The sequence below is a fragment of the Tachysurus fulvidraco genome, chromosome 26 (assembly GCF_022655615.1).
Source record: "Tachysurus fulvidraco isolate hzauxx_2018 chromosome 26, HZAU_PFXX_2.0, whole genome shotgun sequence".
In the NCBI taxonomy this organism is placed as follows: Eukaryota; Metazoa; Chordata; class Actinopteri; order Siluriformes; family Bagridae; genus Tachysurus; species Tachysurus fulvidraco.
The window spans coordinates 16404866-16414008 of NC_062543.1; the positions used below are offsets into that span (position 1 = coordinate 16404866).

At 46.1% G+C, this 9143-nt stretch overlaps 1 protein-coding gene across 2 annotated transcripts in view; it reads left to right on the forward strand.

The window, feature by feature from the left end:
• Nucleotides 1-3064: 3064 nt before the first annotated feature.
• The window catches only part of eda2r (ectodysplasin A2 receptor), a 15583-nt gene continuing 9504 nt past the window's right edge, over nt 3065-9143 (forward strand). Inside the window, exon 1 of one of the 2 annotated variants that reach the window (XM_047809329.1) lies at nt 3065-3292. The gene's annotated coding sequence lies outside the window, so the exon portion shown is untranslated. The remainder of the gene's footprint in view (nt 3293-9143) is intronic. The other variant, XM_027133258.2, reaches the window with a different exon arrangement.

The window sequence follows — 9143 nt, forward strand, 5'->3', positions numbered from 1 at the left end:
TTTGTGCGTGTGTTGTGTGTGTGTAGCATGTATGTGTGTGTGTGTGTGTGTGTGTGAGCATGTCTGTCTGTGTGTGTGTTTGTGTGTTGAGCATGTATGTGTGTGTGTACGTGTTGTTGTGTGTGTTGACGCATTATGTGTGTGTGTGTATGGTGTGTGTGGTAGTGAGCATGTATGTGTGTGTGAGCATGTCTGTGTGTGTGTGTGTGTGTGTGTGTATGTGTGTGGTGTGTGTGTGATCAGGTACTGTGTGGGTGTGGGGTGGATGTGGTGTGTGTGTGAGCATGTATGGTGGGTGGGAGCATGTATGTGGTGTGGTGTGTGTGGTGTGGTGTGTGTGTGTGTGTGTGTGTGGCATGTATGTGTGAGTGTGTGTGTGTGTGTGTGGGTGTGTGTGTGTGTGTGTGAGCATGTATGTGTGTGTGTGTGTGTGTGTGTGTGTGTGTGTGTGTGTGAGCATGTATGTGTGTGTGTGTGTGTGTGTGAGCATGTATGTGTGTGTGTATGTGTGTGTGTGTGTGTGTCTGTGTGTCTGTGTGTGTGTGATCATGTATGTATGTGTGTGTGTGTGTGTGTGTGTGTGTGTGTGTGTGTGTGTGTGTGTGTGTGTGTAAGAGAGAGATTGTGATGTTGTGTTCACTCTTGTGTAGCTCAGCCTGGTGTCGTGTCCCAAACTGTTCTCCTGGTCCTACAGAGGGCACTGGGATGAGAACTGAACCCCTCTCAGACCCTCTAGTGTAAAAAGGTTCATCCACATGTTTACTTAAAGGAATCGACACTTAGCTTAGTGACTCATTCCTGAGTACTGACTCCTCTGACATACTTGTGTGAAAGTTTCTTCTCTACCCTCAGTGTTCATGTCCATCTGCTCTATCTCTTTCTCTCACATCACCTCTTACATCACCTCTCTCACACACCTCTCTCACACACCTCTCTCACACACCTCTCTCACACACCTCTCTCACACACCTCTCTCATACACCTCTCTCACACACCTCTCTCACACACCTCTCTCACACACCTCTCTCACATCACCTCTCTCACACACCTCTCTCACACACCTCTCTCACACACCTCTCTCACACACCTCTCTCACACACCTCTCTCATACACCTCTCTCATACACCTCTCTCACACACCTCTCTCACACACCTCTGTCACACACCTGCTCTCATACACTCGCGCTCACAGCACCGTCCTCACACACGTTCTCCACACACCCTCTCACACACCCCTCTCTCACACACCCTCTCCCACACCTCTCGTCACAACACCCTCTCAAACACCTCTCTCACACACCTCTCTCACACACCTCTCTCATACACCTCTCTCATACACCTCTCTCACACACCTCTCTCACACACCTCTGTCACACACCTCTCTCACACACCTCTCTCACACACCTCTCTCACACACCTCTCTCATACACCTCTCTCACACACCTCTGTCACACACCTCTCTCACACACCTCTCTCACATCACCTCTCTCATACACCTCTCTCACACACCTCTCTCACATCACCTCTCTCATACACCTCTCTCACACACCTCTCTCATACACCTCTCTCACACACCTCTCTGCATACCCTCCGCACACACCTCTCTCACACACCTCTCCACATCACCTCTGCTCAGACACCGCTCGCATACACTGCTCCGCACACACCTCAACCTCTCGCTCATACACCTCTCTCACACACCTCACACACACGCCGCACACACCGCACACACACACAGCACGCACCGCGCACACACCACGCACAACACCGCACACACACACACTCACACACACGCCCACACACGCGCACACACACACGCGCACACACCGCGCGCACACACGCGCACACACACGCGCACCACACACACACCGCACACAACACGCGCACACACCACCACACACACACAAACACGCGCACACACACACGCGCACACACACACACACGCGCACACACGCGCACACACACACGCGCACCACACACCGCGCACACACACGCACACACCACGCGCACACACACACACACGCGCACACGCACACACACACACGCGCACACACACACCACACCACGCGCACACACACACACGCGCACACACACACGCACACCCACCGCACACACACCGCACGCACACACACGCACACACCACACGCACACACCCACCACACGCACGCACACACACACGCACACACACACACACACGCGCACACACCGCTCTCACACACCTCTCGCACACACCGCGCACACAGCACCGCGCGCACAGCACCTCGCGCATACACCTAGCTCATACACCTCGCGCACACACCCTCTCTCACACATCGCTCACCATCACACTCTCTCCACACCGCGCGCACACACCGCGCTCACATCACCGCTCTCACACACTCGCTCCACACCGCCCCTCACACACCTCGCGCAACAGCACCGCGCGCAATCAAGCTACCGCTCTCATACACCTCTCTCACACACCTCTCTCACACACCTCTCTCACATCACCTCTCTCACACACCTCTCTCACACACCTCTCTCACATCACCTCTCTCACATCACCTCTCTCATACACCTCTCTCACACACCTCTCTCACACACCTCTCTCACATCACCTCTCTCATACACCTCTCACACACACCTCTCTCACACACCTCTCTCACACACCTCTCTCACATCACCTCTCTCATACACCTCTCACACACACCTCTCTCATACACCTCTCTCACATCACCTCTCTCATACACCTCTCTCACATCACCTCTCTCATATCACTCTATACAGCACTGCAGACCTGTGTGTAGGTTAAATACTGTTTAATTTTACTCTTTTTACTCTATTAGATCTGCAGTGTTTACAGTTCACTGCAGCACCACAATACACACACACACACAGACACACACACACACACACACACACACACACACACACACACTGTTATATATTCATTCTTATTTTGTGTCATTTATAATGTTCAATTACTTTTTCTATACAGTGATCTCTCTCTCTCTCTCTCTCTCTCTCTCTCTCTCTCTCTCTCTCTCTCTCTCACACACACACACACACACACACATCTTACGCGCTTTTGTTTTATTTTTCGTTTCGCAAGCGCCGGGATTCAAGTTCGCGTGAAAGCGTGTGACATGTCGGGACATGTCCGTCCATATGTCCATCCACACTGACGCGCGCGCGCGCACACACACACACACACACACACACACACACACACACACACAGACACAGGAGCCTCAGCAGCAGCGTGAGAACCCGAGCGGAGCGCGAGAGGATCTGGGACCCGGGGAGCAGTGAAGGTAAGAGACACTGTACTGGGAATTCAGTCCATTATTAAGTAATGTGCAGCGGAATTAAACACACACACACACACACACACACACACACACACACACACACACACACACACACACACACACAGAGGTGTGTAAGTGCAGTACGCTCTGCAGAAGCTGATATTAGTTTATTTCCAGGTTAAAGCAATAATCTTCTTTATGAAGCTGTGTGTGTTGTTAGATTTGTGGGTTCTGTGTTAGAACCTGCAGGAAATGTTGTTAAACCTGGAGTTAGTCTCATGGGAACATTAATCTGAAGCAGATCTGATCTGTGTGTTGTCTGGGAGATGTTCTACTCTCCACTCATGTACTTACACACACAACGCACACACAACACTTACCCACACAACGCTCACACAACACTTACACACACAACTCACACACAGCACTTACACACACAACTCACACACAACACTTACCCACACAACGCACACACAACACTTACCCACACACACACAACACTTACACACACACAACGCACACACAACACTTACCCACACAACACACACACAACACAAACACTCACACACAACACTTACCCACACAACGCACACACAACACTTACACACACACAACTCACACACAACACTTACCCACACAACACACACACAACACTTACACACAACACACACACAACACTTACCCACACAACACACTCACACACAAAATGCTTACACACACAACACTTACACACACAACCCACACCAGAGGTGGCAGAAGTACACACATCCTTTACTCAGGTAGAAGTACAGATACTCAGTTTTTAAAAGACTCCAGTAAAAGTCTCAAGTTACTCAAGTTAAAGTAAAGAAGTATGGGCTCTGACATGTACTTAAGTAAAAAGTCACCGTTACTACTGTTTAGTGTCATGCTGGGAACTGGACGTCTTGTTTATATATATATATATATGTGTGTGTGTGTGTGTGTGTGTGTGTGTGTGTGTGTGTGTGTGTGTGTGTGTGTGTATGTATATATAATTTTGGAGTGTGCTGATGGATATTTGTGTTCATCAGCCACAAGAGTGTTATGAAAGGCACTGATGTAGGTGATGTAGGGTGGAGTCAGCGTTCACATTCATCCCAAAAGGTGTTCAGTAGGGATGAGATCAGAAAACAACCACATATAGCAGGAAAGGTCAGGTGACCCAATACTTTTGGAAATATAATTGTATACCGAGTGTATCACCAAGGCCATATCCCAAACTGTAGGGAGATTCCAGCTCTGTGCTTCAAAACAACTCAAAATTATTGTGATGTTTTACAAATGACAAAATTAATGTTAATTAAATTAAGCACTTCGTGTTTTTTGGGTTGACCCCAGGGGCAGTTCTAGGGTTTCATCTTTAGGGGGTTTTAGCCGTCAGTGAGAATTTAAAACAAGAAGAGTTCTATATTATATATTATATGACAACTCTGGTAATAAGAATAGTGACATTTCACTGCTTTTGGTTGCCGTCTTTGCGTCTTTCCGCCGATTAACGTTATAGATAAATCGCTCTTGGATCAAACTGATAAATAATTATCTTTCCCATCGACGACACGTCCTGCATTTTAACGTCATTTTTATTGTTTATTTATGAAAGTAAAAATGATCCTTATAGTTTTAGGGTGGCTGAGATTACAGACAGGGGGCTGAAGCCCCCCTAATAAAGGGCTAGAACCCCCCCTGGGTGACACAATTCACAACGCATTCGCCAGGAATCCTTTTTGACGCCGATTATTACAAACATCTCCCTCATATATGGCCATGTGTGTTCAGGAATGTCCTCGTTGTTAGTTACTTTAACATCGGTGACTCCCTCTGAATGAACATTAGCCATTCCTTTTGTAGGCGCTGCTCATTGTTAGCTCCGCTATCCTTAGTCTATGTCTGATAGCCAGTAAATAATACAGTACACCAGTCACATGGGGAAAAAGCCGCACAATGATAGGATGATAGGCTGGAAACAGCGTCCAATGAGAAGGAATAATACTAAACGTAACGAGTCTGTTTGGGAAATGTAAGAAGTAAAAAGTACAGATATTTGTGTAAAAATGTAATGAGGAAAAGTCAAAAGTTGTCCGAAAAATAAATAGTGGAGTAAAAACTGATACCAGAAAAATGTACTGAAGTACAGTAACACACAACACACACACACACAAAACACTTACACACACAACATACACACAACACTCACACACACAACATACACACAACATTTACACACACAACATACACACAACCCACACACACAACACTTACACACACAACACACTTAAACACAACACAAACACACAACACTTACACACACTTCCTTAAACAGGGAAATACCAAAAGAGTGTGTAGAGCACACAATAGAGTGTGTAGAGCACACAATGGAGTGTGTAGAGCACACAATGGAGTGTGTAGAGCACACAATGGAGTGTGTAGAGCACACAATAGAGTGTGTAGAGCACACAATAGAGTGTGTAGAGCACACAATGGAGTGTGTAGAGCACACAATGGAGTGTGTAGAGCACACAATGGAGTGTGTAGAGCACACAATAGAGTGTGTAGAGCACACAATGGAGTGTGTAGAGCACACAATGGAGTGTGTAGTGCACACAATGGAGTGTGTAGAGCACACAATGGAGTGTGTAGAGCACACAATGGAGTGTGTAGAGCACACAATAGAGTGTGTAGAGCACACAATAGAGTGTGTAGAGCACACAATAGTGTAGAGCACACAATGGAGTGTGTAGAGCACACAATGGAGTGTGTAGAGCACACAATGGAGTGTGTAGAGCACACAATGGAGTGTGTAGAGCACACAATAGTGTAGAGCACACAATGGAGTGTGTAGAGCACACAATAGAGTGTGTAGAGCACACAATAGTGTAGAGCACACAATGGAGTGTGTAGAGCACACAATGGAGTGTGTAGAGCACACAATAGAGTGTGTAGAGCACACAATAGTGTAGAGCACACAATGGAGTGTGTAGAGCACACAATGGAGTGTGTAGAGCACACAATAGAGTGTGTAGAGCACACAATAGTGTAGAGCACACAATGGAGTGTGTAGAGCACACAATGGAGTGTGTAGAGCACACAATAGAGTGTGTAGAGCACACAATAGTGTAGAGCACACAATGGAGTGTGTAGAGCACACAATGGAGTGTGTAGAGCACACAATAGAGTGTGTAGAGCACACAATAGAGTGTGTAGAGCACACAATAGAGTGTGTAGAGCACACAATGGAGTGTGTAGAGCACACAATAGAGTGTGTAGAGCACACAATAGAGTGTGTAGAGCACACAATAGAGTGTGTAGAGCACACAATAGAATGTGTAGAGCACACAATGGAGTGTGTAGAGCACACAATGGAGTGTGTAGAGCACACAATGGAGTGTGTAGAGCACACAATAGAGTGTGTAGAGCACACAATAGTGTAGAGCACACAATAGAGTGTGTAGAGCACACAATGGAGTGTGTAGAGCACACAATGGAGTGTGTAGAGCACACAATGGAGTGTGTAGAGCACACAATGGAGTGTGTAGAGCACACAATAGTGTAGAGCACACAATAGTGTAGAGCACACAATAGAGTGTGTAGAGCACACAATAGAGTGTGTAGAGCACACAATAGAGTGTGTAGAGCACACAATGGAGTGTGTAGAGCACACAATAGAGTGTGTAGAGCACACAATAGAGTGTGTAGAGCACACAATAGAGTGTGTAGAGCACACAATGGAGTGTGTAGAGCACACAATAGAGTGTGTAGAGCACACAATAGTGTAGAGCACACAATGGAGTGTGTAGAGCACACAATAGAGTGTGTAGAGCACACAATAGAGTGTGTAGAGCACACAATAGAGTGTGTAGAGCACACAATAGAGTGTGTAGAGCACACAATGGAGTGTGTAGAGCACACAATAGAGTGTGTAGAGCACACAATAGAGTGTGTAGAGCACACAATAGAGTGTGTAGAGCACACAATGGAGTGTGTAGAGCACACAATAGAGTGTGTAGAGCACACAATGGAGTGTGTAGAGCACACAATGGAGTGTGTAGAGCACACAATAGAGTGTGTAGAGCACACAATAGAGTGTGTAGAGCACACAATAGTGTAGAGCACACAATAGTGTAGAGCACACAATAGAGTGTGTAGAGCACACAATAGAGTGTGTAGAGCACACAATAGAGTGTGTAGAGCACACAATAGAGTGTGTAGAGCACACAATAGTGTAGAGCACACAATGGAGTGTGTAGAGCACACAATAGAGTGTGTAGAGCACACAATAGAGTGTGTAGAGCACACAATAGTGTAGAGCACACAATGGAGTGTGTAGAGCACACAATAGAGTGTGTAGAGCACACAATAGAGTGTGTAGAGCACACAATAGAGTGTGTAGAGCACACAATGGAGTGTGTAGAGCACACAATGGAGTGTGTAGAGCACACAATAGAGTGTGTAGAGCACACAATAGAGTGTGTAGAGCACACAATAGAGTGTGTAGAGCACACAATAGAGTGTGTAGAGCACACAATAGAGTGTGTAGAGCACACAATAGAGTGTGTAGAGCACACAATGGAGTGTGTAGAGCACACAATAGAGTGTGTAGAGCACACAATAGAGTGTGTAGAGCACACAATAGAGTGTGTAGAGCACACAATAGAGTGTGTAGAGCACACAATAGAGTGTGTAGAGCACACAATAGAGTGTGTAGAGCACACAAAATCAGTACACACACTTAGAGAAATATTGTTCTGTGTTGGTTTTCCAGTTTCTTTCATCTTCCAAAAACACAATGTCAACTCACTGTAGTGACTCGTATTAAGTATCGACTCCTTCACTGTAGTGACTCGTATTAAGTATCGACTCCTTCACTGTAGTGACTCGTATTAAGTATCGACTCCTTCACTGTAGTGACTCGTATTAAGTATCGACTCCTTCACTGTAGTGACTCGTATTAAGTATCGACTCCTTCACTGTAGTGACTCGTATTAAGTATCGACTCCTTCACTGTAGTGACTCGTATTAAGTATCGACTCCTTCACTGTAGTGACTCGTATTAAGTATCGACTCCTTCACTGTAGTGACTCGTATTAAGTATCGACTCCTTCACTGTAGTGACTCGTATTAAGTATCGACTCCTTCACTGTAGTGACTCGTATTAAGTATCGACTCCTTCACTGTAGTGACTCGTATTAAGTATCGACTCCTTCACTGTAGTGACTCGTATTAAGTATCGACTCCTTCACTGTAGTGACTCGTATTAAGTATCGACTCCTTCACTGTAGTGACTCGTATTAAGTATCGACTCCTTCACTGTAGTGACTCGTATTAAGTATCGACTCCTTCACTGTAGTGACTCGTATTAAGTATCGACTCCTTCACTGTAGTGACTCGTATTAAGTATCGACTCCTTCACTGTAGTGACTCGTATTAAGTATCGACTCCTTCACTGTAGTGACTCGTATTAAGTATCGACTCCTTCACTGTAGTGACTCGTATGAAGCATCACCTTCTTCACTGTAGTGACTCGTATTAAGCATCACCTTCTTCACTGTAGTGACTCGTATTAAGCATTGACTCCTTTGCCTTAGTGCCTCTTTCTAAAGCATCACCTTCTTCACTGTAGTGACTCGTATTAAGCATTGACTCCTTTGCCTTAGTGCCTCTTTCTAAAGCATCACCTCCTTCACTGTAGTGACTCGGATGAAGCATTGACTCCTTTGCCTTAGTGCCTCTTTCTAAAGCATCACCTCCTTCACTGTAGTGACTCGGATGAAGCATTGACTCCTTTGCCTTAGTGCCTCTTTCTAAAGCATCACCTCCTTCACTGTAGTGACTCGTA